Here is a 7,836-nt window from a genome sequence, read left to right on the forward strand (position 1 = left end):
CTTTCCCCCCCCCCCCCCCCCCAGCTCCCCCCTCCGGCCCCGGTGCCGCTCGGGCGGTCAGACCCCGCTCCGTGGGACCCTCCCCGGCTCTGGGGTCTGCGCTGGGACGGAGAGCCCCGCACCTGCTGCGGGAGCACCGCGAGCGTCGTGGGAGCAGAGAAAGGCTCAGAGTGGGGGGGACCTTAAAGATCGGCCAGTTCTGCCCCCCCCACCCCCCCAGCTCAGGCTGCCCACAGCCGGTCATTGCATAGGGCACCTCCAGGGATGGGCGCCCACAGCTCTGGGCAGCAATGCTGGGGCCTCATCGCCTCTGGGTAGATGATTTCCTCCTCGTATCCAAACCTCCACCTCCCCTCTGTTCGTTTGAAGCCATTCCCCCTCACCCCATCACAATCAGACGAGTAAAAGTTGCCCCCCCCCCCCCCCCAAAGTACCAGAAGGTTGCAGTGAGGTCTCCCCGGAGCCAAACGCCCCCATCTCCATCAGCACATCTCCATAGCAGAGGTTCTCCGGTGCTCAGAGCATCTTCTGCTCCCACTCCCACAGCCCTCCTGTGCTGGGGGCCCAGACCTGGCTGCATCACTGCAGGGGGGCCTCACAAGCACAGAGCAGATGGGACAGTCCCATCCCTGCCCATTGCCCCCCCATAGGTGCAGCGCAGTGGGGGGGACTGTGGCACTGCCAGGGACCACAGCCCTCCAGCTGTGACCATCCAACCAGTTCCTTATCCACCGAACCCCATCTCTGTCCCATTTAGGGAAATAGGTGCAGTGTGGGGCCGTGCAAAGGCCTTGCACAGCTGCAGCCTGGCAACTGGAGCTGCCCTTCCTTTGTCCACCGATGCCATCACTGAAGGCCACCAGGTGGGTCAGGCACATCTGCCCTTGGCAAACTCGGCAATCAGCGAAGCCCCCCCACCCATTCCTTATGGTTCTTGGCATGATGCTGCAGGATCTGAGCCCCCTGGCAATGTGGGGCTCACCATCACAATGCATCATCACAATATAGGGCTCACCATTGCAATATAGGGCTCACCATTGCAACACAGGGCTCACCATCACAATATGGGGCTCACCATTGCAGTGCAAGGCTCACCATCACAGTGTGGGGCTCACCATCACAATATGGGGCTCACCATTGCAATATGGAGCTCACCATTGCAGTGCAAGGTTCACTATTACAGTGTGGGGATCACCATTGCAGTGCAGGGCTCACTATCACAGTGCAGGGCTCAATATCACAGTGTGGGGCTCACCATTGCAGTATGGGGCTCACCATCACAGTGCAGGGCTCAATATCATCATGTGGGACTCACCATCACAGTGTGGGCTCACCATTGCAATATGGAGCTCACCATTACAGTGCAGAGCTCAATATCACAGTGTGGGTCTCACCATCACAATATGGGGCTCACCATCACAGTGTGGGGCTCACCATCACAATATGGGGCTCACCATTGCAATATGGAGATCACCATTGCAGTGCAAGGTTCACTATTACAGTATGCGGATCACGATTGCAATATGGGGCTCACCATCACAGTGCAGGGCTCACCATCACAGTGTGGGGTTCACCATCACAATATGGGGCTCACCATTGCAGTGCAGGGCTCACCATCACAGTGCAGGGCTCAATATCACAATGTGGGGGTCACCGTTGCAGTATGGGGCTCACCATTACAGTGCAAGGCTCACCATCACAACATGGGGCTCACCATTGCAATATGGGGCTCACCATCACAGTGCAGGGCTCAATATCACAATGTGGGGGTCACCATTACAGTGCAGGGCTCAATATCACAATGTGGGGGTCACCATTACAGTGCAGGGCTCACCATTGCAATGTGGGGCTCACCATCACAGTGCAGGGCTCACCATCACAGTGTGGTCTCACCATCACAGTGTGGGGCTCACCATCACAGTGTGGTCTCACCATCATAGTGTGGGCTCACCATCACAAGATGGGACTCACCATTGCATTATGGAGATCACCATTGCAGTGCAAGGTTCACTATTACAGTGTGGGGCTCACCATTGCAATATGGGGCTCACCGTCACAGTGCAGGGCTCACCATCACAACATGGGGCTCACCATTGCAATATGGGGCTCACCATCACAGTGCAGGGCTCACCATCACAGTGTGGGGCTCACCATCACAATATGGGGCTCACCATTGCAATATGGAGATCACCATTGCAGTGCAAGGTTCACTATTACAGTGTGGGGCTCACCATTGCAATATGGGGCTCACCATCACAGTGTGGGGTTCACCATCACAACATGGGGCTCACCATTGCAATATGGGGCTCACCATCACAGTGCAGGGCTCACCATCACAGTGTGGGGCTCACCATTGCAGTGTGGGGCTCAATATCATCATGTAGGGCTCACCATCACACTGCAGGGCTCAATATCACAGTGTGGGCTCACCATCACAAGATGGGACTCACCATTGCAATATGGAGATCACCATTGCAGTGCAAGGTTCACTATTACAGTGTGGGGCTCACCATTGCAATATGGGGCTCACCATCACAGTGTGGGGCTCACCATCACAACATGGGGCTCACCATTGCAATATGGGGCTCACCATTGCAGTGCAGGGCTCACCATCACAGTGTGGGGCTCACCATCACAATATGGGGCTCACCATTGCAATATAGGGCTCACCATCACAGTGCAGGGCTCAATATCACAATGTTGGGCTCACCATCACAGTGTGGGGCTCACCATTGCAATATGGAGCTCACCATCACAGTGCAGAGCTCACCATCACAGTGTGGGGCTCACCATTGCAGTGTGGGGCTCAATATCATCATGTGGGGCTCACCATCACAGTGCAGGGCTCAATATCACAGTGTGGGTCTCACCATCACAGTGTGGGGCTCACCATTGCAGTGCAGGGCTCACCATCACAGTGTGGTCTCACCATCACAGTGTGGGTCTCACCATTGCAATGTAGGGCTCAATTTTTGGCATACAGTGCCCCAGGGATGCCCATGACAAAGCCCTGCCTTTCCTCTGCTCTCCTTTGCTGGAAGGAACCATTGCCCAGAGCAGCACCACAGCAGAGCCCTATGGGCAGAGGCGGCAGTGCTCCGGTGAGCGGAGAAGCACTGCTGGATCCCTGCGTGGCAAAAGAGAGGAGTGAGGAGCAGAGCTGCTGTGCACACAGGGAGCCCTCCTCAATTTCGGCTGCTGCTCTGTGCCCGTCTTTAACAATCAGTGCGTTTTCTGATTAAAAATAAAACCTCACACGTCACGGCTCCGGCAATGAAGGCCGGGCTGTTGTGCTATTTATTTTTAAAGAGAACAATATAGCAGCTGAGTTATTGTGACAGCTCCTGCATGTTGTGCGGCAGCTTCCCCCCCCCCCCCCCCCCCCCCCCCTCCGACATCTCCATATTAGTGAAATCTGTGACAGCTTCCTGCCAAGGATTATTAATAGTGCAGGCGGGCTCTGTGTCCCTGAGGGATAGGGGTTGGAAATGGGGTGGGCCGTCACCCCAGAGCAGATCAGTGCTGCGCTCCCCATTATTTTTGGTGCCCTTCCATTTGGTTGAAAAGCCCCTGGGGTGCACGGGGAGCAGATCTCATTCAGAGATCTCATTCTGCTCCGGGAGCGGATCTCGCATGCAACACGTTGTGTGTGCCCATAAGTGATGCTCCCTGCGTTTTCCATCCCGTGGGACACAGCCTCTCCCCGTGCAGAAGGTGCTGACCCCGCATGCAGGTGAAGGGGAGGAGCATCTCAGCCCTCCTTGTGCCCATAACAACACGCTGCTGCTGCTCCCTTCCAGGCAAAAAATGAAACGTTCCTTTATTGGCATCCACGTTGGCTACAAAATGTTCCATTTTATCATATATATATATATATATTTTCTTCTTTTTCTTCTCTCCTTACTTTCTTCCAGGAAACGCTCTAATTTATGGTCTAATCTTGGCAAATCCCAGTCCTGGGGAACACAAATTCGCTTGTGCCCAGTAAATGGCACTTTAATGGGCTGCCTCCAGCTGGCCCGCGTGTCTGCCTCTGCAAAGAGAGGATTATAACCTCGCCGGAGCAGCGGGGCTGTGTGTGTCAGCGGGGATGGTGGAGCAGCGCGTGGAGGTGTGGCACGCAGGGGGTCCTGCAGGCAGAGAGGGGGGCTCTATGGGGCGTGGAGAGGGTTCTGTGAGCCCCACGTACCAAAGCTGCCGACAGTAAATCAGTTTAATGGAGAGCTTTTGGAAGTGATTCGGATGTTATGTCCCACTCCGACGCGGGGAGAGGCTACAGAGGTGCTTTCTTGTCTGGACACGGGGTGAAAATCACGCCGCCGCTGCAGTGGAAATGCAGGCTCTGAGAGCCTCCTTTTATCCCGGGAGGAATAAAAAGGAAAGTCTCTTTCACCTGGGATGGAAGGGGAAGGCCCAGCAGCCATTCAGGCCCTGAGACAACGAATTCTTGTTGCTTCTTTCCCCTTCAGGACCACTCCTCGACCTGACCGCATCCACCAGCGCTGCATCCCCACCTCCCCGCTGTCCCATTTAGTGGTGGTGCTCCAAAGAGGAGCCTCAGCCCGGGCAGGACTCCTGGATTTGGTACATCTGTGCCCTCCGTGATCCCTTCTGATCAGTCAGTCTGGAATAAGCAGGCTCCGTGGCAGCCGTGCCCTCTGTTTTTCCTGCAGGATGATTAGGGGTAATTAGCATCCTTTTTAACAGCAGAGCTGCAAGGAATGCTTCACGCTCAGCACAGGAAAAGGGCTTTTGCAGCTGAGGTGTGAGGAGGAAGCACATGGCCTGGAATCACCGCTCCCAAGCAAGCCCTGCAACGGCACTGAGCTCCAGCAAAGGCGGATAACCTCCATGCAGACCCCACACCTCTTCCCCGCTGCCCCCATGCGGGATCAGCGCCCACCGAGAGCCGCCGGGTGGATATTTACAGCAGCCTGGAACGGACAGGAGACGGATTGCCACATCCTGGATGTCTTCCTCCACTCAGCTGGTTCAGCAGCGCTGCATTCCAGGTAGGGAGAACATTTCTTCCTGAGCTCGATTGATGACAAAACACCGAAGCACGGGGCTGGATTGATCGCACGAGGAGATTGTGCCTTAGGAGCTCGTGTGAACGCTGCAGCAGCTGTGCTAATTCATCATTCCTTTATTTACGGAACGCATGTGCAGGCTGAGTGCAATTAAACGATGTGCTTCGGGATCCTAGGAGATGAAAGGATCATGGTAAATGTAGGTTTGTTATCCTGATTTACCATGCACTGAGCCCACCTACAAAAGCCACGGCGAGGCAGATGCAAAACATACGGTTTTAAAACCAAATCAGCACAGGCTGTCAGCAGCTGTGTGTTTGATCTGGGCACCTTTCCCCCTCTTTCCAGAGAACTCGAGCCTCCCAGTGACGTCTCCCTGTGACAGGAGACTGAACAGCTTGCCAAAGTAATGCGGGGAGGGGGGAGATGCTGAAACATCTGGCACCTCTGTGGCAGCGCTGCTCGCAGTGCTCGGGGTGTAGGAAGAGACCTCGCAGGTAGGTAAGCCTGGCTCACAGCCTCCTGGGAGGTGCTCTGAGAGCTGGGAGTGCAAGGGGAGGGGATGGCAGAGCTGATGGAGGGGTCCTGGTAATGCAGCATAGCGGGCAGGGGGCTGGCATGGCAGCTGGCATGGTGCTGTGCTGCTCAGCCTGCTGGAGGAAGGGCTGTGACCTGATGCAGTGAGCTGCTGCTGCTCCCCTGGGCCTGGATGCCGTCCTTTTGCAGCACTGTGATGGGGATGCTGCTCCCCAGGGCCCTGAGTGCCATCCATCCCAGCGCTGTGATGGAGATGCTGTCCCTCTGCAGCACTGTGATGGGAATGCTGCTCCCCAGGGCTCTGGATGCCATCTGTCCCAGTGCTGTGACAGGGATGCTGTCCCTTCACAGCACTGTGATGGGGATGCTGCTCCCCTGAGCTCTGGATGCCATCCATCCCAGCTCTGTGGTTGGAATTCTGCTCCCCAGGGCCCTGCGTGCCACCCAGCTCAGCTGTGTGAAGGGAATGCCATCCCTTCACAGCACTGTGATGGGAATGCTGCTTCCCAGGTCCTAGATGCCATCCATCCCACCTCTGTGATGGGGATGCTGTCCCTTTGCAGCCCTGTAATAAGGATTCTGCTCCCCAGGGCCTGGATGCCATCCATCCCAGTGCTGTGATGGAGATGCTGTCCCGTCACAGCACTGTAATGCGGATTCTGCTCCCCAGGCCCAGGATGCTGTCTGTATAGGGATGCCACTCCCCAGGTCCTGGATGCCATCGATCCCAACACTGTAATGGGAATTCTGCTCCCCAGGGCTCTGGATGCCATCTATCCCAGTGCTTTGACAGGGATGCTGTCCCTTCACAGCACTGTAATGGGGATTCTGCTCCCCAGGGCTCTGGATGCCATCTCTCCCATCACTGTGATGGAGATGCTATCCCTTCACAGCACTGTGGTGGGGATGCCACTCCCCGGGCCCTGAGTGCCATCCATCCCAGCTGTGCAATGCAATGCTGCCCCTCCGCAGCGCTGTCTGTATAGGGATGCTGCACCCCAGGCCCCGGATGCCATCCATCCCAGCCGTGCGATGGGGATGCTGCTCCGCAGGGCCTAGATGCCATCCATCTCAGCACGATAGGCGATAGGGATGCTGTCCATCACAGCACCGAGATGGGGATGCCGCTCCCCACGCCCTGGATGCCGTCCATCCCAGCTGTGTGTGGTGGATGCCGTCCCTTTGCAGCGCAGGGTCGGACCGCGAGCGCAGCACTGCTGCCCTCTGCCGGCGCTGCCGCCCCGCTCCGCCCGGTCTCGGTCTCGGTCTCGATTTCGGTCTCGGTCTCGGTCTCGGTTTCGGTCCCGCCCCGACCGGTGGCGCTTTCCGGGCCGCTCCGCCGCAGCATTACCGCGGGGCGGGTGGGGCTGTGCGGGCGGCGGTGTTGGGATCCGGGGTTACTCCGCCGTTCGCAGTCTCCTCCCGGTCTGGGAAATGAGATGGCAGCCAAAGCCCGGGCTGCGTTTCCCGACCCGCCGGGAGGGAGAAACCTTCCGCTGCCCCGGCAGAAAATGTCGCCCCGGGGGGGACGGGGGGGGGGACGGACGGGGAATCTGTAGCCCTGAATCATCTCTGCAGCTCTGCTCGGCTGGGAGGTGAACTGTAGCGTCGTGATCCAAACCTTTAAATGGAGGAAATACTGATACTGGGAGGAGATGTAAGGACTGAAGCCGTGGACATCGGTGTCCCTCGGTCCCAGCACACCACGATGTGTGACAGGGAGACGTGCTGGGACAAGAGGGAACGGCCCTAAGTTGTGCCAGGAGGTGCAGGCTGGGTATTACTCTGTGATTCGGTACTGCTGGGTGCCTGACTGAGCCGGGGGTCTGTGCTCATTCCCCTGTTAAGGAGGGAGCATCCTCCTGGTCTGCTTGCAAGCTGCTTTCTTAAGCCACGCAGTTTTTCCTCAATGGGGTCGGTGATTGAGCAGCTGCAGCACAATGCAGCTGGATGTCCCTGCTCCGTTCCCTTCCCGTGGAACTAAAAAACACATAAGAAATGGGGCCAGGAAGGAAAAAGGGAATGGGGCTTTGAGATGTCGGTGAGGTGTGCTCACATCCCGATGGCTCCTTTGGCAGGATTTCCTTTACGAGGGTCGGGAACTCCCTCTCCAACTGCTGCAAACGGGAGCCATGAAGATCATAGAATGGCCTGGGTTGAAAAGGACCACAGTGACCGTCGAGTTTCAACCCCGCCGCTGTGTGCAGGGTCACCAACCAGGTGCAGGGTCACCAACCACGGTCACCGACCAGGACAGTTGCTCTGACCA

This window comes from Gallus gallus, chromosome 28, assembly GCF_016699485.2.
Source record: "Gallus gallus isolate bGalGal1 chromosome 28, bGalGal1.mat.broiler.GRCg7b, whole genome shotgun sequence".
Classification (NCBI taxonomy): Eukaryota; Metazoa; Chordata; class Aves; order Galliformes; family Phasianidae; genus Gallus; species Gallus gallus.